Source organism: Corvus moneduloides, chromosome 6 (genome assembly GCF_009650955.1).
Source record: "Corvus moneduloides isolate bCorMon1 chromosome 6, bCorMon1.pri, whole genome shotgun sequence".
NCBI classification, from domain to species: domain Eukaryota; kingdom Metazoa; phylum Chordata; class Aves; order Passeriformes; family Corvidae; genus Corvus; species Corvus moneduloides.
This window is the reverse complement of record NC_045481.1, coordinates 18,197,019-18,221,212: the sequence shown is the minus strand read 5'-3', so window position 1 is coordinate 18,221,212 and position 24,194 is coordinate 18,197,019.

Genomic DNA, 24,194 nt, shown 5'->3' with positions numbered 1-24,194 from the left:
TTTTCAATAATTACTGCCAAAAATTGCCTTCTCTGCAACTCATTTTGTACAGATTAGCCAAGCAGTGAAATACAGGAATCAAATATATCCATTAACTGGCCTTCAGAAATTAGTATAATTGATCAAGTGAGACACAACTGACCCTAAGCAATTTTTAAGATCTTCTAAGCTTATATGGTTTTCATTTGGTCATGATTCTAATGCAACCCAGTTGAGCCTGACAGGTAAAGGACGGCATCCCCAGATGATGCCAAAAGTAACAGAGTATTATTCCATATGAGAAAAAAAATCACCACCTAAGTCACCACAAAGAAAAAAAAAGTGAAGATCTTAACAGTCACGTGGTGGCAACAATCTTACACAGTACTCAAAACATGGTAAGATAGGAGTCACTTCCATTCTTTTATTTAGGAGACTCTCTATGTCATTCAGTGTGGAAACTGTATTTAAAATCTCCTTGAAAGGAGATCACTTCCACAACAGCAAAGATTTATGATGCTTAATACCACAAATAAAGAAAAAAAAATGAAAACCAGTTTTAACTAAATAATACAAAGCTAAACATCTTCTAACTCACCTTATGACACCCAAGAGGTATCAGGGTGCACAACACCTTGATAAAAGCAACTGTTTTGCTTTTAATACTCTCAGTAGAATTATTCTGAGGCACGTCACTGCATAGCAGTAGGCAGAGAGAAAAGCAAGCAAGGTAAAGTGGTGACATGCTGAGGTTTTCTGTAAATAGTACACTGGTTTTTTTTGTCAAAATTCAATGGTATTTGTTTGACATTTAATTAAAACTCAGGGCCATTAAACTCAAAGGCCTAGCAATATCACCGCACTTAATTTGTTAGAAAATACACTTCTAGTGGCTCTTTAGTTTAAGGAGAAGAATGAAAGATAAAAGGTCAACGGGGGAATTTTTTGAGATGTCTCTAACTTGTTGCCTTATCAATAAAAATAGCCATTCAGCTTTCTAAAACGGAATACATGGAAAGCCATGGGCATGAAAATGCAATTACTTTCCTGTAAATGGGTAGCACATTAGTATGCTGGAAGGGAGAAAGAAGTATAGCTTGGGCTTGGAGAGCCATGAGATTGATAGCCACCAGGAAAATGGTTTCTTTAATTAATTTTCTTCTGAAAATTATCCAGACCATTAAAACATCTTTAATACTTGCATGGAGTGAGAGATGGCTCTAACTTATAAAAAGCTGATGAAACACACATGACAACACAGCAAGAAGTTCTGAAGGCAAATTAATTAAAGCAGGTTTTAAATAATTTTCTTACTAACAAATACCCATTTTCTTAGGGTTTTTTTTGTTCCCTTGAGAATTTAGAAGCATAATTACAGGCAAATAGTCATTATTTCCCTTTTTTGATGGAGCATTTTAGTGTGTTCTATCACTGTCTAAAAAATGAGCATGGAATCAGAAATGTTTAAGTATTGATGCATTAACTTAGAGAAGTGAGAATTTTTAGGGCTGATACCAGTATTTATTATAGAGTACACGGAGAACTCGAGCACTCCAGAAAATGTAGGCAGAATATCTGTTCTCTAAATCCCAGTCAGGGTTCAGTAGAATCCAGGAGCCAACAACTGTGAGTATGCTCAGAGCACAGGATTAGGCATCTAGGAAAATTTTGTATTGATGAGGGAAATTTAGCTGTCACCAGTATCAACTGAGTGGGGGGGGTTCCAAAAGGAATCTTTTAAACTTAGCATGAACAGGTTCTTATTCCAGCCTTAGAATAACTACAGTATTTTTTTTTTAACTACAAAACAGAAATATTTTCAAAAATATAATTTACTAGATTCAAGTTCTATTTTAAATCACTCACATATACCTGATTTTTGCTTCGGAAGTGTCAATATGTCTAGCTGTAATCCTGAAGGGGAAAAGAAAATGACACCAAAAGGGCAGCAGTCAAAAAACACTAAAAAAATTGTTAACTTGATCTTGAAAATTAATATGAAAAAGACAATCCAGCTCCTTTTCTAGTCTTACCGAGACCTGTTCCCTATAAGGTGTTTTCTGTTTCTGAAACATATCTTTCATATGACTCATATAGGAAACTGGCCAGACTGGGGTCTGGACTATACTTTCTGTAACACGATGAGATATTTTCTTAAGACCTATAGCTAGCAGATAAATACAACCATATAAATACAGCCCAGTAATTCCACGTTCTCTGGTTTTGGTAACATATGCTGCCTGGAAACATAAATTGTAAAATAAACTGACCAGAAAAAAAAAAAATTGCAAATGCTTTCCAGGGTTGGAGGCAGCATCCAAGATCTACAGCAAGGCTTTAGCACCATTGCATTTGGGCAGGGGCAGCCACCATGCTCTTAAAGGAAGTTAGAACTACCACTTCTATATGTAAGAGGCACAGAGTGATTCCACGCTGTGGATGACCTCTTTTCAAAAAACACCACTACACAGGATTCTCTTGTTTTCTCGTTTCTGAATAGTGCAGTTTGCCTAGTTCAAAGTCAATACAAGATGAAAATCTTTCTCTTACAAAATCAAGTTAGACATTTACCTTGCATTGTGCTACAAAACATGCCTGGTTTGAACAGCAGGGCACAGAGAAGCAGGGGAATAGAAAATCCACCAAAATCATAATTGTCAAGAATCAGCCATTCTTAGTGTGTCACTCTGTGGGCAGAGCTGAAAGTACTCTAAACAAAGAAGGGCACCATGCACAACAGCACAGCAAAAAATTATCTGCCAGACAGCCTGCTCTTGAGTGGCAGTGAACATTGGGTAAGGTTAGGAGAAACAGGTATTCACTGGCTTTATAGTCTAAATCAGGATTTTACAAAATTCCTCACATTTAATAGGAGCTTAACAGATAAAGCTACCCAACCACTCTACCAGATACCCACGAGTATTTTTAATATTAAAGTAGATATCATGATATGTGGGCACTGTTAGCAAAACAGAGAGGTATGTCTAATTCTCTCAATTTTCAGCCCTTTTTTGCAGTTGTTTATAACTTTTCAAAATTGTCTGGACTCAGTATTTCCCATGCTTTCTCTTCACTTTGGGAAATTTTGATTTAATTTGAGAATTTAAGTTAAAGTGCTTCAGCTGCTAAAGAAATTTGTTAGGAAAAGAGTATTGCTTTGGAGAATTCCTTCTGGAATGTAGATTAGGCAATCCTAGGGTGTAAAAGCATTAGCTTTTTGGTTCAAATCCATAGTTGTCTTTTTGAAACTAACCCCCTATAGTTAGTGCCTTTGTTTACATCATTAAGTGGCCTTGACATTCAAACTACATACACTTGTTTGAGGTGAAAGTAAACCCAAAAAACAGTTTTCTGCAGCATATCTAGTGCACTCCAACTGCTAAAGGTGTTTCACTGCACTGCACGCAGACAGGAATATCCAACACAAAACCACATCATGGAGACATCAGGTCTGCAGCATTATCTGTTTGACTCTCCAGATCCTCTTTGACATTTGACATTACTAAATGATGTGAGTACACCCTAACACAGAAATTGGCTCACAAGTGGTTGTGGTTGACCCTGGCTGGACAACTGATACACACCAAAGCCTTTGTATCTCTCCTTTCCTCACTGGTCAGGGGAGAGAAAATACAAGAAATTACTCATGGGTCAAGATAGGGACCCATGTGTGTGTCAGTGAGAGATCACTCACCAATTAGTGGCAGAGGCAAAACAGACTCAACTTAGGGAAATTAGTATGACGTATTACCAATCAAATCAGGGTAGGATAATGAGAAATAAACCTCAAATCTTAAAGCACCTTTTCCCCCTTCTTCTCTTCTTCCCAGGCTTTATTCCCGATTCTCCACCTCCTCCCCCCAAGCAGCAAGGGGACCGGAAATGAGACTTACAGTCAGTTCCTCACACATTGTCTCTGCCATTGCTTCTTCATCAGGGGGAGGAGTCCTTCCCCTGCTCAAGCATGGGTCCCTCCCACAGGCGACAGTCCTCCATGAATTTCTCCACTGTGACTCCTTCCCACGGGCTGCACTTCAGGAACTGCCCCAGCATGTGTCCATTCCACAGGATGCAGTCCTTGAGGAACAGGGGCTCCAGTGTGGGTCCCCCATTAAGTCACAAGTCCTGCCAGCAAACCTGCTCCAGTGTGGGCTTCTGTCTCCATGGGTCCACAGGTCCTGCCAAAAACCTGCTTCAGCACAGATTTTTCAGAAGTTGAAATCTTAATACCATAAAATGGTCCCCAACTCATTTACACTCTGTAGGGACAAACTTAATATGTGTATGTTGGGTTCTATTCACACAGGGTTTGTATAAGCTTTACTCGAATAAAGCTCAGATTATTCCCTTCAGAAAAATACTTACCAAGTATAATGATTGCAGTGTTATTTCTCCATAAGAGATACATTTTCTTTTGTGTCCTGGAGGATAAAAATGCTGAACTACAATAATAATATAGCAGCTCCTATTCAGGTTATTCAAAAAGACAACTTATTTATTTTTTTAACAATTTTCCATGAATTTTCTTTCTTCTAATATAATAGTTTCTAAAATAAAATAAAAAAAGAATAAATAATCCTACCAGGTTAATCTAATAGCATTAATCTTTCTGGTTGTCTATGTGCACTTGAGCAGCCAAAGCTATAGAAATGGTGAAAAATTGCAAGTGTACCTTTGGACAGAACTTTCAAATGCTGTTCCAGACATACGCCTCCTCCAAAACTGTAACCCTCTAATAACCTGAATCAACTGATGTCACAGTCAGATTCATTGTTGAGAAGCAGGTCATAGTGCAGGCAACACAGCAGTGAGAGTAAAGCAGAGATAAACAGGGAAAGAAGGGAGCAACATCCTAATTTCCATGCCACATAGTTGAGAACCAGCTGAAAGAATTGGCCATATTGCACTAGAGCCCTGCATATAAATGTGGATCTGACGACACACCCACACAACCTGACAGAAAGCCCATGAAGCACATTTAACCTTTCAGAGTTTGTTTCCCTGTGTCCAAGAGTATGTCTTCATACCCTAATCTCCTCTCTAATGGCTGTCTGAATGGATTTTTTTTTGGTTACAGTCCCTCTCAAAAAGAATCAAGATCAGTTTTAGCCTTTGCAACGAAAGTTAAATTTGGTTCATATGCACAGTTTATAGATTGGATCCAGCATTCAAGCACCATCTTGAGATGACCTTAGAAGATAGATTAATGTGTGCCCAGGTGTGCAGATGTTTATTTGTAGTCTATCTGCCCCACAGAATCATCCCTTACTGCATGAGCCTCTACTACAAATAGCTCAACGTAATCCACTGCAAGAACAAAAAGGATGTGTAGGTGTTCCAAGTTCACTGTGGATGGCATCAGATAAATTATAGGCAGACTATTAAGAGCAATATGGACACGAAATGATAGATGAGGGAGCACACTAACCTTGAACTTACTCTCTGACCAGGCAATTTAAGTTAAACAGAGTGAATCTGTTAGACATTGAAGGTTCAAGTGCAATTGACGATACACAGCTCCATGTATTCGCCAACAGAGGTTCAACAACCCACACAGTTACCAGGGCCTCGATGGAATAAATTAATGAATTAATAAATGAATAGATGAAACCAAGCAAGACAGAGACAACCTTGGTGAGCAGAAGAAAGCCTTTCGGAGGGCACTCACAGCTCAATCTCCTTTGGTTAAAACCATATGTCTATAATTAGTCACTTTAAATCCCTGCTAACAGTAACGTCTCCTGCTCTGAAGTCTGGTAGCAATAGTTTTCACCACTTCAATCCCATACTCACAGAAAAAGATAGGTCACCATTTGTTCATGACTTCAACCCCTTCTGGTTGGAAAACCACAACATACTACAGATTATGTTAAAATATCCATGTCTCCAAAGCAGGGTATGTGGAAATCCCAAACATAACAGAGATCTGAAACCCATCCCTAGCAACACAGATGGCAATAAGACCTGTGGGCCATTCCTTCACTCTAAACCAGCAAAAATATGAGAACAAACGTGAAGTGTCAGCTATACTTAACACACTTATACTAAATATTACCAGATAATATGCCTGATAAAAGAAACCAAATTCTATTCAAGACCTCTCCAATGCAGAAATGTAAAATATTCTAACCTAGAGCTGTCTAAATCTAAATTATGCTACTGAATCCATCTTCCAAGCAGCTGTGATACTGCTTCACATCAAATGGATGATGACATATTAGATCTCTTTAACATCATCCCTAGAACTTAAGGACAAAAATGGGTTCTGCATTATCCTTGGAAGACACCATATATTTAAAATAAAGTTTCCAACATGGATAAAACTTCATTTTTGTACACCTCACTCCACACTTTCACGTTAAAGCATGGTTGATATTCTAGTGATCGTTTCTTTGGCCTTCCCTGCTAACAGGCTTTCTGCAAGAGTGGGTATCTTGAACACAGAACTAATACAGAGTGCATGACAGATCTCATTTGCACAACAGATCTGCAGTGCAAACAAAAGCCAAAAATCCTTCTCTATTCATTCTATAACAGAAGAAGGATTCACTAGGTGAATAAATACTGGTGAGGTTTTGCATTAACAAACAAATATATTTACCTGTGTACTTTCTCAATCTACTGTCAAACACTTGCAGAATTCCTGATCTCATTGTAGTGATACTATTTAAAAAGGGACCAATGCAAATCTCTTCATCTGCATACCACCAAGAATACAAGCTTAGTTTCCAGGAGACAGTAAGGACTATTTTGAGAAACGTTTTCATGTGACTGAAAGAAAAAAAACATGATAGGGAGAGGGAAAAATATTCTACACAAAGAGGACTCAAACAGGCATTTCATTAGACACAAAACAAGATATTACTTTTATTTGGATATGTTTGAGTGAAGTTCCATTATCCACAAGTACCCAGAGTAAACTGAAATGCATACATCATTTGGAGGCAATACTTACACACTGATATTTAGGTGAGGCAAATAAAAATAATTTTTAAAAATTAGGGGGTCGTAGCATCATAGAAAGGCTTGGGTTGGAAGGGACCTTAAAGATCATCTAGTTCTAATTCACCTGCCACGGGCAGAGATGCCACCCAGTAGATCAGGTTGCTTCAAGTCCCATCCCACCTGGCCTTTAACATCTTCATCCACATGAGGCATCCACTACCTCTCTGGGCAACCTGCACTGGTTCCTCACTACCCTCACACTGAAAAATTTCCTCCTGGTATCTCATCTAAATACCTCCTCTTTTAGTTTAAAGCCATTCCCCCTAGTTCTATCATTACATGCCCATGTAAAAACTTGCTCTCCCTCTTTTCTATAAGCCCCTGGTAGGTACTGAAAGGCAGCTCTAAAGTCCGGAGCCTTCAGCCTTCTCCAGGCTAAACAACCCCAGCTCTCCCAGTCTGAGCTCCTTTGAGGGCACATATTCACAGCCCTCCTCTGGACCTATTCCAAGAGCTACGTGTTTTTCCTGTTCTGAGGATCTCAGAGCTGGACCCAGAATTTATGAGAGCAAAGTAAGGGGAAGGATCACTTCCCTCAACCCACCAGCCATGCTTCGTTAGAAGCAGCCCAGCACAGAGGCAGCGTTCTGGGCTGTGAGCATGCATTGCCAGGTCATGTCCAGCTTTTCATTCACCAGAAGCCCCAAATCCTTCTCCTCAGGGCTGCTCTCAGTGAGTTCTTCTCCAAGCCTGTGCTCATACCTGGGATTGCCCTGACCCAGGTGCAGCATCCTGCATTTGGACTTGTTGAGCCTTTTTAGGTTCTTGTGGGATGCAGAAAACAAGAAACACACTTGTGCTTTTTGCAAGCAGGAGGAAACTGCTCATGTAAGCAGAGTAGTAAGTAGCATAATTCATAATATAAAGGAAATCCTGAAGTGTCTTCACAGACAAGGATAAATGTAAATATCCTCTAGTCTGATCTCCATTCAAACACTGACCAGAGTTAATTTCTCTCTGAATTAAAATACTACTTTTAAAAAAGATTTTTTAAAAATTATGGAAATATATTGTTTTAGTACGTACCTAACTTACCTACCCTCTACATTATTTCCAAAATGAGCTTATCCAAGTTCTAGCTCTGGTACTTATGTTTTACACCTTTATAATTTGTTATTGATTTTCTCTTTATTAATTCAGTCACAGTATCGTCTTCCTCTTGGTGACAGCCATAAACCTGAGGAAATGAATGGGTGAGAGAAGAATCCAGTGATGAAACACTATCAAAAAATTGTATACCTTTCAAGACATTGAATGCTAGAGAAGCACAGTAAGTAAGGGCTGTCTAAAGTGATGTAAGATAGACCTTGTGGATAATTTACCTTCCTTCCTTCCTCTAAACCAAGCACCATGATATCTAAACTCAGCAGCAGTCAGTAATGTGCAGTAGAAATTAATTTCATATATGTGACTATGATTTCATATTATTAATCCTGGCCCTAAAAAGCACTATGCCTCTCAGTGCCTACAAGTAAGTCTAGAGTCTGGGCTCTAGTAATACAGAAGTCATCATCTGATTCAGATTTATCACCCCAGCAGGAGACAGAACATATAGAAGTTCCATGGATATTTAAACAGTAGCAAGCAGTCAGAGGTCTGGTAGAAATAAGACTAAAACTTCCTTTTGGAGGAATTAACGATTAAGAAAATGGGGCAACAGGGGATGAGGGAGGGAGGGCTAGAGAGGTGAAGAAATAAATAAGGAAGAAAACCACTTTCCCTGTGAAATATTTCTAAGAGCAAAAGCAGAAGCAGCTGAATCCAGTTTTCAGTGAATCCAGCATGCAGAAATACAGTTGCACAAGACCTACACAAATCATTTTGCTATGATCTCCTCAGAGCTTCTGATCTTGGCCGTATTTGGTTTGAGGTATTATTTTGATTTTTATTTCCACTTCTACTCACCTGTTTCCATAAACTTTGTAAAACTTGCCAGCTATTTACAATACCCAATACAGACTTGTGTTAAGAATAGTTGCTAATATTGGTAAATACCAAATATCACTTCTTTAAGGTTTTGTTACATTTTCCAGGATCTAGCAACCAAGCATTCTTCCTTCTGATTTTGACAGGTCAATATGATATGCTATGCTTGGTTTAACAGACAATTTTGAAGAAATCTTATCTAAAAAGGTTTTCAGTGGTTGATACTTGCCACGGACAATCCCAAACAGGCAGTATAGTAATTTCAAATATAATTCTAGATGTCTTAATAGCATCATAACACATGACATGCTAGGGAGAAAAAATAACAATTCTCAAGATTGTGTGTACAGAGCATGAAGGATAAAAATCATAGCAGCGATGATACTGATACACAAAACTACTCTCTTGCCAACAAGATCTCGTCTTTTACCTTCGAGCATGAATAGGGTCAGCACAATTACTACAAACAGCTTACTAGGAACATTGGTAGATCATAAAGCCAGATGGACAGGATAACTACTTAATCTCTCTTTAAGATAAAGGCAGATATCATTATTGTTAGTAAAGGTTTCAGCAAAAATCATAGTACAATTAAACATGGTGAATAGAAAATACATTTGCACATTTTTCTACACCAGGTACAAAGACTACTGTCATGCAATTTTGTAGCTCAAAGACAATCTGATAAATGAGGAGAAAGGTGAATTTTACAGTTCAGTATGAGACGTGCTAAACAACATCCAAAGGAATGCTGTTGCACCACTAATGGGAGATTTAAGCAGGTTATGCACAATGTCTAGAGAACTGCTGAGAGCTTACTCAGTATCTGCAATAGTGCATGAAAAGAAGAAAAATATCAAGTGACTGGAAAAAAAGGCTTAATCGTCAAACTGCCAGAGAGAGCAGTTCTGCCAGGTTGTAATAAGGAAGTTATTGGGACCTGCTGATTTAAGGATTTCTAGTTTAGTAGCTGTTACTTAATCTCCTTAATTACTGCAGGAAAGCAAAGCATATTACATCATTGAGTTCCTTTGCCCTCTTCACCAAATACTTATTCAATGTATTTCAATGTTCAGTATTTATTGAACGTCTGTCATTCCTGCATTCACATGATCAATTCCACTACTGCCATCCAGAAACATACTGATAAAATTGTTAGAATTTATTTTGTTCTTCATATATTTAATCCTCTTATTTTTCTTATTTCTGCTGACTATAAATGTCACCTTCTGTCCTTTCTTTATCAGTTGTGTACAATTTCCAGTTTTTGATTTACATTATTAAAGTCCTTTTTCATCTATTTTTTACATACACTTATTATTCATAAGAGCATTTGCATCCCCGCAGCCTCACTTTCTAATCAGTGTGACTCACACTCTGCTATGGATTTTTGGACATTTAGTAAAGTGAACATTTACCAATTGCCATTGCTATTTTCAGTCATAACTGCTTTCTGTTTTGCTGCAACTGTTCCTTCCAGGGCATGAAGACACAGACATTTAACATCCAGTCCAGAGCAAATGACACCCATTTCCTCCAAAACTACTAAGAGGTTCTGTGATCAGTTCTTTGATCCATCAAAAGGAAAGTCTCAAACTTTGCATAACACTTTGAGTTAAGAAACAGCTAGATTTATTCTGTTACATCAAGATGCAACACTTATTATGGAAAATCATCATCTGCAATTTCATAAATTCAAAGATTTCAGGATTGGCAGGATGGCCCATCTGCACAAGTTCAGATGGAAGTCGATCATCATAATTCAGGTAAGACATTGCACACTATATTGGGACATAAAGAAGAGAAAAGCACAATAAAGAAAGTAAGCAAGCAGCCAAGCTTTTATTTTTGTCCACATTTTTCTGGTCCCTAGACAGTTTCAAGTCCAGTGAAGACACATTTTTTTAATTTTAAATGCAATTAGACCTGGCCATTTACAGAAACCAAAGTTTTAGGAACCTGACAGGTAGATAGCTTTACTAAGCTGCCATCTATAACTTCATATAGGTACACCACAACACTGTCCTCAGGGCCAGTGTTTAGCACTGCCTTGCTGTTGCAGAATTATTGTTCCAATAGATCCCAGTTATGAGCAAGTTCTGAGACATGACTGCCTCTGACAGGTACTATAGATATAACTCAGCTACATCTTTTTCCTTCCTCATACTCTTCTCCCAGTAAATTTGATCCTTGCTACCTTAAATCAAACTTTTTTTACTGTAATCACTGTGTCTTTTGCCTACCTACCTCACACAGCATTTGCAGATACCTTCATGTCACATTTAGAAAACAAAGGAAAATTCTGGCCACCTAAAAGTCTCAAAATGCAACAAACTAAACAAAATAAATATCATGAGGTGGTCAGGAAAGTACAAATAGGAACTTTTTTCCCATGTTGATTTTCTGAACCTTGCAGCAGTGGGACATACATGTGTATCATACAGGGCAGACCAACAAAACCTATTCTAGCATGATAAACTTATTTCATCAGAAGGCACCATGAAACTTGGATTTTCAGGCAAACAGTAAATTTTTCTTCATCTAGGTACATCGAAAAGTTTTCAAGAAAAAGTAACATTTCGCTTTCTTGGCAAACTCTCATTAAATGTGGCATAGGCAATAATGGAAGATGTTCTACTGTAATACTAGACCTGAAATGCAATAAAACCTAAAGCACTGAGAGGATAGAAGAAAAGGATTTGGTTTAAAACACCTGATTCTATGGAACTTGTATGAAGCTCCCTAGATGCACAGAATGGTGATTTGAGAGGAAGACTCTTGCTTTCATATTATTTCAGATTAAATGTCTATATGCATACACAAACATGCACTCCAAGGCATGCCTCCTTACCAGTTCTGCTACTACTTTTTTAGTAAAATTATTTAAATTTTTAGGTTTGACAGTAAAGTTAATAGGTTGATTTGGTTTGACTGTTTTTATTTTAGTAGAGATGTTGTCTAAAATTAGTTTAGCATGTAAAAAATGTCACAGCCTGATTTAAAAGAAGTTTTTACATTGAATCATACCAATCAAGAACTTCAGCTACTAACAACCAAGTTAGCTATGTATCCGCAATACTCTCATCAATCAGAGGATTTGAATATTTGGTTTTACTTTTTGAGTAAGACTCAAATATTTTTAAAAGTCTTTAGGTATTTAAAGTAGCAGAAAATCTCAAATACTAGCAGTCAAGAAGTGCAGCTTTCAATTACTCTTAAATTATTAATAATTTTGGTCAATATTAAGAAGGGGTGGATGACTAAATATATTACTGACTGTAGCGCTGATGGGGCATAGGGATGGAAGACTTTAGGTGTGCTATCACTGACCTTATAACTGCAAAACTAAAAAAACTTCAAACAAGTTTAATACTAAAACAAGGCTTTACTATTTAAAGACATTCTTTCAGATTTGTTCCAGGGGCTGTGCCAGTTTCCATGCCACCTTATCATAAGACTAGCTGGATTGTTTAGCACTATGGAAAGACAGGAACAGCTGAGAGATTTCACCTTCCTATGGAACATTACGAAAAGCAAAATTATACCCTACATCTAAGCTAAGCTAACGAAAGCCAAAACTTACTAAATTATCTTCAATCATGGCCAGAGGTATATATTTATTTGTCTCTAAAAGGAACAGAATTTTTTCTCTTTCTTTAGTAGAATAGCTCAAGTAATCATTTACTTACTTCAGAATTTAGAGGTGCCAAGTCCTTTCCCACTCCAAACCTGCTTATCACACTAGGAGAGGCAATAGCTTGCCTGTTGTGGGTTTGGTTTTTTTTTGTTGTTTTTCATTAGCATGTCTGAAGATCTACTTTATTATATATACAAATTAGGCAAATATAGTTTGAAGTCTTGTCATAGACTTTATTTGATGCTATTTCCATAAAGAACCATATTAACTCCTAACACAGAATAGGTCCAATTTGGTCCCTGCATTGTGTTAATAAGCACTTCAGGCAACACAGAGGAAACTGAGACACTTGTTACATTTCTTTTGACAGACATACCATTGTCTGCTACAACTCATGCTTTCGTAATAGTGCATCTGCATTCTTCCCTCTGGAATTTCAGCCACAGGTTTATGTTTTCAGACTTATATTTCTCCTTCCTTGGCAGTTATGTCTTTTCAAATGCTTATATTCACTAGAGCTTGACCTCATACCAATACAAAAATTGTATGCAATGAGCCTTAAAATAATTTATAGAAATGCTTCCAGTCTGTGGTTGTAACAACATCATATTATTTCCCAAAAGCACAACGACACCATCGCTCAACTTTAAAAAGAGAGCTTGTAGACATTTTCAAAATGTCTGTATCCTTACATAATTCTTTCAGATATTTCTAAATATCTGGTCATACAACCATAAACTTAACTGTAGCCTCATCTACCACCATATATCAGCACCAGTTTCTCTCTTTGACCAGGCCATTTTCCAGATATTGATAAAGAGTAAAATGTTCTAACCTTTGTATGTAAATATAATTATCAAAGTTTAAAACTTGAAACTAATGCATTTAGTGGTCAGTGAAATTTTGCTTTTAAATGCTGAAATAACATATACTATAGAAGTCAAAATATACCAATAAGAGATTTTAAGTCCCACAGATTTCAAAGGCATTACAAACCTCCCATATTTTTCAATGCACAACAAAATTAACTATGTGAGATTTCCAAAAGTCTTGTCATTCATAGATTTTGGCATTTAAGAAAACAAAATTTCCAACTGAATCTGTCCCTAGCACAGGACATAAAAGGAATCTGCATGCTTAGACTGTTTGACATTTCACAATATCTACTTCTCCACTGGCACATTTTTAGAATTTTCCTTTTTTACCTGACTGCCTATTTTCACAAGCCTTTTATGCACCCATAAATTTGGAGAGTTTTTTAGGAGACATGTACTTCTACCAACTTCTGCTGAAATAATTCAGTAAAGTCAGTAATTTTAGAAATTTTAAAACTGACAACTTAAGAGAAGCCGATTTGCCTGTTCAAATTCACATACACAGAAAGTCTGGTTGGTTAGTCACATATCCATAGAAAAAATGAACTTAAAAAGCAGCAAAGAATGAAGGAATTCAAAAAGTCTATCTAGTTGTTCAGCATAGAGCACTAGGGAAAAATCAGCTTTACTGAAATCATCTCTATGCTCTTTGAGGCACTCAATATATACACTAGCATGCAGACTTCCATGTTTTGTATGACTTCTTGAGCTAACTCAGTTACTGGTAGCAGTCTAATTACAGAAGCATGGAGTTCACAGTTCACCATCCATTAAATTACCCTTCTTCCTACAGCTGAATTAGACCATTTAAATGTAGCTTGGATAACCTCAGGATCAGGATGAACTGAAACATTTCCTTAGCTGGTGACGAAGAAGCAGGATAAATTAACCGGAGAAGGCTGGGATTTCAGTGATTTAGGGTGGTCGCATGGTTTTCTAAGTGAACAGTGCAAACTGTTCCTACAATGACCTCTACTTCTCAGAAGTTTCTAGAAACTTACAGAAAAAACACACCAAAATGATCAATACCTGTGACTTACTCCACAGTGCCAGGGGCAGAAGAATGACTCTTTAGAACTGCACCACAAATTGGTTTTAGAAAAGTACCACACAAAGAGCTGGATTGTGTCTCTCCTCTACCACATTTAAACTTTAGAAAGTATGAAGAATTATATATAAAGATATTTCATTTATTATGGACAATATGGGTAACAGCTGATGCTAGAAAATCATACCTTCTTAAAAATCCAGTCAGGACTGAGATTCCAGAGCTGGCTGAGGCTGCATGTGTTGCCTGGAAAGCCTGGCACTGGCTAAGGGAAGGAGTACCAAAGCAGGGGCTCATCCATAGCAGCTGCCATGCTCCAAGACTGTGTTCAAACACACACCACAGCACCCCCTTGCTTAGCCCACAGCCCTTTACTTGAACTTCTGGCAAATAAACCCTGCCCAGTTTTTCCAGATGGCATGGATTACAAATGCAGGATATGTTGGCTTCCTACATGAGAGCAATACAGTCAGCCAGTGTGAATCTGCACATTAGTTTCAAAAAAATGCTTTGAAAGATGGTATCATTTCTTATAAACATTTACTCTTCCTGTTTAGGACATATTCCAAAACTTGAAGAATTTTAGCACTGTAGCTATGGGTACGCTGCTTCACAAACCATATCCACTTACAATCTCCAATTTATCTCATTTAAATGTAAAATGTTCCTTTTCCCCATCATATTCAGCCAGAGCTTATGTCTCCATCTTCTTTTGACCAAATATCTAGAGTATCTAGAGATTTTTAGAAACACTAACAATTATTTTCACTGCCACACTGAGTTCTGAAATAACTTCTTCAAAGACAAAATATTAATGAAATATTCCAGAGCCTACATCTTCCATCAACACATATTAAACAAGTCAATTAAAATAAATATATAGTACTGAAATAAGTCACATTGAATTCATAATGAATGGCATGACAAGAGTCCAATAAAACTTTATCACTTAAACCACCAAGTAAAGGTAATGATGGACTAATCAAACCTCTAAATACTTCGGTCTTAGGACTGACAGCTTGCAGGCGGTAATGTTATGGTTTGGACCTACCAACAAGACTGCCCTCCACCTCTTCTTTGAATTGTTATAATAAAAATGTGGCATTTGACTATTTTAAGATTTGAAAGAGGATAAGTAATGGATAGCAATAAGAATATTTGCCATCATCTTATAAAGTCAATGCTACCTTTCACTACAGTAACTTGACAAGTCTTTAATGACTGCTATGCAGCAAAAACATTTAAACGAGAGAAATAAAAATTTTCTTTTGTAGAACTCCATGTCTTTGCATTTCAGCTGGCATAGTAATACAGTTCTGATTACTGTCCTGAAAGAGAAGGTAACAGGTCCCACCGAGGATATGAGACAAAATAGCAATAAAAAAGAAAACTAGGATCTTCAAAAGTTAGGAATTAACAGCTTTGAGGCTAGAGAGTCTTGAAAGATATGAAAATAGTTCTGTAGTGAAGAAAAGAAGAAGTCTAGCATGGCGTTTCATAGTTAGGGTTGGGATTCAAAGCGGGAAAGAAGGGAGGGTATTTATATAAACGCATGCTTATTTTTTTATCTACATACACACAACATGAAGTTTCACCTAACTTAAACATGGTTATAAAATTCCTTGTAGCTACCTCAAACCTCTCCAGAGCACAGCATATTATGGAAAAAGACATCCTGGATCTAAACAGAATCACGACTTTGAAAACGTAACAAGGCAAAGGCAGCAGTATTGACACTGCTGGAAAATGGAAATATGTCACTGCCAGCAGGACAGCCATCAAAAGGACTGCAGTGTTCACTTAGATTCTCTTTAATATTCTAATACCCATTCCATATTAGTAGCTGTATTAAAATTTTTCCTTTCAAAAAACATCTGATAGTATTCTGTCAACTGGACCTTTTACACCATAGTGGTTCTCATACTCCAGGGTATGATAAAATAAACTGATTTTAATACCAGGCACATGAAAATAACTTTTACATTTTATTGAAACAATTTATTTGCTCCAATAGGAAAATATTGCTTTTATCTGTAGAAACTGTAATGCTTCACACAAAGAAGCTACATCTCTATTTCATCAACACAGGAAATACAACCCTCTCAAAATACACCACAAAAATGGTAACAAATGATCTTTGGTAGCGCCTGAGGTAGCCACTCTTGTGACCTACTCAGTGTCCTAGAAAAGACTAACATTACAGTTTCCAACTCCCAGTTGGTGCTGTTTGCTGTTGTGTTTTTTCCTTCCCATCCCAGACCCCCTATCTGTGCCTGCTCCTTTTTTGATGACGTCTCTTCTCAGCAAGGTCTTCTAGTGTGTTCATCTCTTAGAGCAGTGCCTGCTGATTTCTCCAGCCCATAAATCACCAACATCCGAGATTACTAACAGGAAGCTCATCCTAACAACCTCTCTAGGCTCCAGTGCTAGAACCCTATTTAAAAAAAAAAAACATGCTATTATTTATTGGTATACCAGCAGGCCCATCATCAGCCTTTCTCTAGGTAGCTATTCTGCAGCCCGCTCTGATAGGAAACACCTATTAAATCCACACCAAAACAACCTCTCCACCACCAATTTATCTACACCTCCTATTTACTGCATCTGGCAGGAATAACGAGGCACAGGTGGGCTTACGGCTCAAAGAAGGGTAGATTAAGTTTCCACTCCATCCAGGGCTCTGGATGTTTGCTTTACATGGCTTTTTCTTCTACTTCCCATACTTAACTATTGCACTGTTTTTTAAAAATATGTAAAGTTCCCTGATACTCTATCTGGCAGCCTGAGTAAGAAGTTTATCACAGGCCCACACATGCTGAAAGCACTCTTCTGCTTTTGAATTTGTACTGTCTTAAATGTTGCTGCTTACGTTTTAGAGTGGAAGAAGGGTTCTTTTTACAACTGCACCTGTTTATATAATAGACATTACCTCCTTCCACAGACTTCGCTTGTCCTTGAATAAACAAATACTAAGTGTGTCAACTTCACAAAAATCTTGGTGAGAGCTTTAAATGACTGAATCAAATACACATTAGGAAATACATTTTAAATGCTAACATGCACTAAGATGAAACTGTCTAACAGATGGTGAACAAGGAGAGCTTTTAGAGTAACACAAACAGAGCGAGATCACCCCTTGTACCTGTGAAAACAAGAGAAAATGCAAAAAGGAATCAATTTAATGCTCTTTGTTTAAATAGTATCTTCAATAATACACTAAATTGTGCTTAAAACTTGGAAATACATATATTGTGAGTTAACTGAAGTTCAAGCAAGTGTCACAAAGGTATCTTTTAAGATGTAATAGACAAATCGATAATAAATGCTGCATGTTTATTAATCATTCCACAATACATTCTGGATGTTCAAGATACCTTCTAGTAGTTAGCAGGTACAGTCACATCCCAGCACACAGTGCTTGCACACTGTCACTCAGAATGAGCTCAGTAAAGTATCAGGATTCACTGGCGAGTGCACAGCCTCCAGTGAACAAACTCAAACTCACATCTGACTTGCTGGCTGACATCAGGGAACCATCTTTCTGTCCCTGTTCCCTCTCTCTATGAATGAATGGGAATAATGGCAAAATAAATGCTGCTAATGGCCCTTTATTTTATTCTAGAAACTATAGTATTGGCATTCCCCCGTATCACCACCTCATCTTTTAACAGCTGCATTGCAGGAAATCCAAGCCCTGACAGAAGACATATGTGTATATATTACTGTTACTTATATGTTCAATTAAATGTTGATTATATAAAACTTTGGCTTGTAATCAGCTTAGAGGGATATAAATTAAAAAAGTGAGATGTCACGCTATTCTTTCTGAAGTGTTCAGAGTTGTGGATATGTAACATAGTGTTGAAGCATAATTGAAAGTGTCTTTAAAGTCAATATGATGAAAAATAATTGCTCATGTCAAGGAAAAGTTGGTTATTACAGGAGACTGAAATAAGAGTTAATGTGTTCTCCTGCCCAGGAATAAGGGTTCATCTATGAAAAGCAAAGGAAAAACACATCTGAAACCAAGATTCTTTCTTTCACCTGTTTGTAGAGTTAGGATTAAATGATTTTGAGTTGTTAGCCAAACACAAAGGCAGTACTACAATGACTGCAGCAGAAATATGGCAAAAAAAATGTAATAATTCCTAAAAGGAAATACCAAACCACCATCCACATTATCAGGACATGACTCAAAGCAATAGTTTTAAATATATATCTGTGCTAAACATATATATAGTGTGTGTATATATACAGCTATTAAATCTAGAAATGAATGAACACAACTTTGGACACTGAATGGCTAGTGGGAAGATCAGATTCTATTCTATTTCGAAAGCTATTACTAGTCCTCTCTGCTGTCCTGAATAATGTTTTTTGCCACCAGTTGTTTTCACTTTTCAACCCTGAACAGAATAGTATATAATATGATCTCAGGTCTGTCAAATAACCATTCAGGTTAAGCACCACCTTCCTAATGGTAACCCTGGTAAGCATAGGTGATTTCAGGACCCAAATTATGACAGCAATTCAAGAAATACCATGTTTAAATACAAGATTCTACATAAAATGGAAACAGATAAAAAAACCAGAAGCACAATAATTCAACGGCCATTCTACAATAAATGAAATCTAGTTCCACTAAAAGAGACTACTCCCCTCTTAATTTATGTATAACAAATTGGATGTATCAAGTTAGACATTAATATATTTAGAAAGCAACATCATACTATCATAGGTAACTGATATCTGATTATATTTATATGTTCTTCCATTACACTAAAATATGTTGATAGATACCAAAAATATATACACTTTTAGAGGTCTCTAATTTTGAATTAATTACTTAACATCTAGCTTTGCTGTCTATTCCTACTGTGAACATACACTTAGTGGTTCTCATAGCAACCAATTTGTACTTATTAATGGAGCAGAATGACTTATTAGACCTACATTAAAAAGCTATATTTGATAGATGCAGTAGCACATAATAATAATAGTTGCTGATTAAATTAGTCAGCTTGGTACAGAAAAGACTTGAATCACAGAATCTCACACATCAGAGAAAGAAAAAGACACATTATTTCATCCAGTACATTTACCTACTAATGCATAATTTATCCCAGGATATATTTTGAAATTTTTGTCTAGCTCAATTTTAAATGCTTCCAATAATGTTACTTTCATTACTTTTCTACAAAGCTTAGCAAATCTTTTCAAGAGAAAGTTTTTTTCAAGTGATGATTTACTGAACTAACCTAAGAAATTATTTTTGTTCCATTTATAATCTTTAGGTATTAATAGATAGCAACAATCTCATCAAATCAATCCCAGGTTTTGTCCTATTTTTTCATATATTAAAAATAGTAGTTAAAATAAAACAAAATAGATCAATGACACACAGATTTTTTTCTCCCAATTACTGGAAAGGATGTTGAAATTGCAATCAGATGAGCATCTCTCTTACAAATAAGCTCTACTCCTTTAGCTAGACTCTCCACACAGACAGCATAATTCAAAGACCTTAACTCATGATGAAAAAGAAGATTTTACAATAAACACCACAGTTTGGTTAGTATTATTTTAAAGGAAATTAAAAATAGCATTAAATGAGGGAGCTGTGATCAAAAGGGAGAGATCATTCTCCCAGGCAACAGACAAAACTGACTAGTCAAAAATTCTCATTAGAACATACACATATTTTAAACCTGAAAACTTTGCCAAATGGTGTTCTCCTAATCAGATTCTCTTGTGTACAGTGCAGGAGATATCTTTGTTAAAAAAGATCTAAACCCCTGAAAGAACATGAGTAGCTGAAATGACAAAGATGTCTAGCTCCTTAAATATTCAAGCTTCATAAACCTCACTTAACACCTTACATGCCAAAATTCTTAGGAATACAAGCTTTTGGTGGAAGGTTTTGGATTCTGCTAACAGGTTTCCTTCCCCTTTCAGTCCTTATCTCCCATGAAATCCCAAAAATTTCCATGTTCCTTGAACAACGTGGCTTAGGAACTTCATTAAAATACTGTCCTGGCACAAAGTCAGGAAAGCAAAATGAAAGCAAAGCACCTGAGTATCTTCATGTGAGAAGATTCAGGCTCAACTCTTCCCCCTCTTACAAAATACACCCCCATACACAGTGATAGAGGCTCATGTGGGACAAAGGATGCTCGAGATCTCTCCATGAAGGCACAGTGCTTTACAAGGAGTGCAAGATTTGCTGGACTAGAAAAATAGTTTAGTAGAAGCCACAATTCCCTTCACAGGGGTCCAGATACTCAAGAGAGAGAAGTCCTTGGCCTTCACCATTACTCCAAAACCTATTTCAGTGATAACTCCAATCATTGCTTAACATAAGGTGCATAAAGCTGTCCTGGGAGCAAGGGTTAGAGTCAACCACTCTTCTCTGTCCAGTGACTTTCTATAAAAGTCTTTAACAGATTCATAGCCCTTAGAGCTTTTAAATGGTCCTTCTTTAACATGAAAAGCACATTTACACCCCATACAGAAATGTCTGACTATGACACTTTTCTGGAGATAAGAAATTATTTTTAAACTTTCAGATGAAGCTTTGAAATTGAATACCTGAATGACTGCTGAAATTGCTATGCTGTTGGATAAAAAAAAGCAGCAATATAGGTGCTTGTGACCATAAGTTACAGATCTTGAGAGTATGTGGAATATACTTTAGGTATAAAGAAAGAATGGCAAAGCAGAATGGAAGAAGGCAATGGCACATTTTTATGAAAAGTGAACTAATGCAAAATGGGGGGGGTGTATGATTGAGGGTGTTAGGAAAATTAGATTATGTAATAATAGCTGTGATTGCAATCCTTCTTTAGAAATGTCAATAAATTTTAATGATCTTTTTGCCAATCAATTTTATTGTACTTAATTTCTGGAGTAAAAGAATCTATCCCCAAAATAAACCAGAAAAGACCAAAACCTGCCAATATAAAGATCTAGATATAAAAATTACTGCAATAAATACATACATTGTCCTTATTCAATGTCAAAGGAAATAGTACAGGCACAGCAAGTCCTCCTGCTTCCAAAATCCAGGGAGGGCTAACTCTAATTGTGGTCCTACCCAGGAAAGAAAGTCTCAATTTGAGCTTATATCGCCATCTCAGACAAAGGCCATGTAATCTTACCAGAGAGCTAAGCTTGTACTTCATGTTTCAAAATATATATATCACAGGTGGCTCACCCAAAATTGTAAACTTCTGTGAAACTTCTGTGAATCCCATCTGAAGGGCCCGACTCAGCCCACAAACTGCACAGTTTAGACATTTAGCTCAGGCCTGTGAGAAACAGCTGAGAAACTGAGAAACCGCTGAAACTAAAGCACCATCAAACATCACATGTAACATTTCTCTGTTCCTTAATTCCAAGGTCTTTACGACAACTAATGCTGAAATCTCACCCTAGGTAATGGCCAAATGACAAGGAGATAGTCTCTCTCTTACTGCACTACAGTAATTGGTAATTACATTCTCATTGCCAGGAATCCTGCCCTCAGGTATGATTAATTAAAACATTTGTCGAGAGGAGTTAATAATAATACAGGGACTCACAACCAGGTTTGATGCAAATAGATAAAAGGCAGGGCAGAAGAAAACATAAAAATTGCACAACCCAGGTTCAGTTTGCAAAGATGAAAATTATTTTTAAAAAATCACCCTCCTCCCCAGCAAAAACTTTCTGCTTGTAATTGAGAAAATCTAAACTGAAAGACAATAAATCTGAAACAAAATCAATATAACCTTATAGTGTGATTTATAATGAGACACTTTTCAAAGGAAACTGGCACTTTAGAAGCCAGGCTGTTCTCTCTGATTGAAGGTTTTCACCATGAAAATGTCTGGCTAAGAAATGGCTGATTTACAGGGTAGGCAGCAATTGTTCATTAGGTGAAAGCAAAGCTTAATCCAAAATTACTTTCTCAGATTTTTATATAGTCCATTTGAAACAAGTTTTTGGGGCTTCCTATCAAGCGTATTCTTGTTCACAGAAAAGAAGCAGAAATCTTATGTTAAGCAAATGCTTCTCTTAGTATATATCTGAACAGTTTCTTGAACACAAATGTTATTATTTTAGTAAAAATATTAAAAACAGTGTAGTGTATTTATTTAGTTTATTTATTATACAAATAAATGGAGAAACAAATTCCATGCATTTAAGTGGGCAAATTCTTGCAAAAAACTTAACAAAATTTTAGTAAAAAATTCAGAGGGTTAAGATTCTTTTATATTTTTGCTTAAGATTTTTTTTTTCTGCAAAGGATAAAAATATCCAAAATATCTGTTATAATTAACAGGTGGCTCTTTATAGCAAAAACACTAAAACAGAAGTAGCAACAGCTGTGAAGAAGGATATCAGAATCAAGAATATTAAGATGAAGCATCATTTGTTTTTATAAAGAGATGTTTATTTTGTGATAATGGATGCAATTAATACCAGCATATGCTAGAGTGTTCGTGGAATCAGTAATTAATGTAGCATTAATTTCAATGGGTTTTTAAATGCATTTGCAATGCCTCACATACTCAGATCTCACATCAAACACAAACCAATTTTGCTTAATAAATCAACAGCCTTGAACATATTTTTCTATAACATGAATGTTACAGGTATGTCAGTTAAGGCTTGATTTTAATAGTAATAACAGAAGGGAATGCTTTGTGCTCCTAATTGAATAGTTCAGGCATTTAAAATATTGATCATAGGAAGTGAGAGGTAATTACTTAAGCTAAGAACAGCTGTGAACAGACTTCATTAATGTTCATCTACCACAATTTATGCTTGTAGCAATATGGCTCTTTTCAGCAAAATTTAAATTAAAGAAAGCTAGATTTTAATCTGAAAGTGAAGACAGTGAAGATCGTTGCATGAAAAATTATACCATACTGAGCTATAAATGGCATAACCCCACCACAATTATTGGAGCCTCTAAAGTTTAACTCTAGAGCTCTCAGGTCGTAGAGTGAAAACAATTAAACCTGTAGCCATCTAACAGTAATTAAGACTTTTTCCTTCTGTTATGCACCTATTAAATGGTCTCAGTGGTCTTTCCAAACATTAATGAATGAACTGAAACACACTGTGAGGTACAGTAGGTTAGTAAGGGTTTGTTCCCATCATACAGAGGAGAAAACTCAGGCATAAATGCAGTGCAGGGTGGTCTGAAAATTAATAAATTGATAAGTGGCTACAAGTGGCTACAAAGCAGTATAATATCTAGTGCCTTAACATTTATTGGGTGTGCAAAACACATGTAATCCACACCATCTTATATTCTGTGGAAGTCAAAATTAGATCCTGCTATAAACAAAGGTATTTCTCTGGAGAGATATTTGCACTCTATCTGGACTAATGTCAGTGAATTATATGGTGCACTGGTTCTTTTTCACTTTTGAAAAAAGACTCCTGTCAGACTTCACTACCCCTGTGGCCTGCCATGTATCTTTAACTGCAAATTAAATGATTGAAAGCAATCCTTACCGCAAAACTGTCAAGCTGCAGACTATGCACTGTGACCTTAAATACCAGCAGTCCAAACCAGAATTTGGGAATCTGTTTTTTTAGAATAAGTCTGTCTGTGTGTTGCAGATCTCTTCCCTATAGCCAGTTTCCCCCCTGCCTCCCAAAAGTCAGAAATCTCCCTCTTTCTCCATCTTGGCACACAGGGTTGCCTGCTAAGAGCAGTGATAAGACTCCT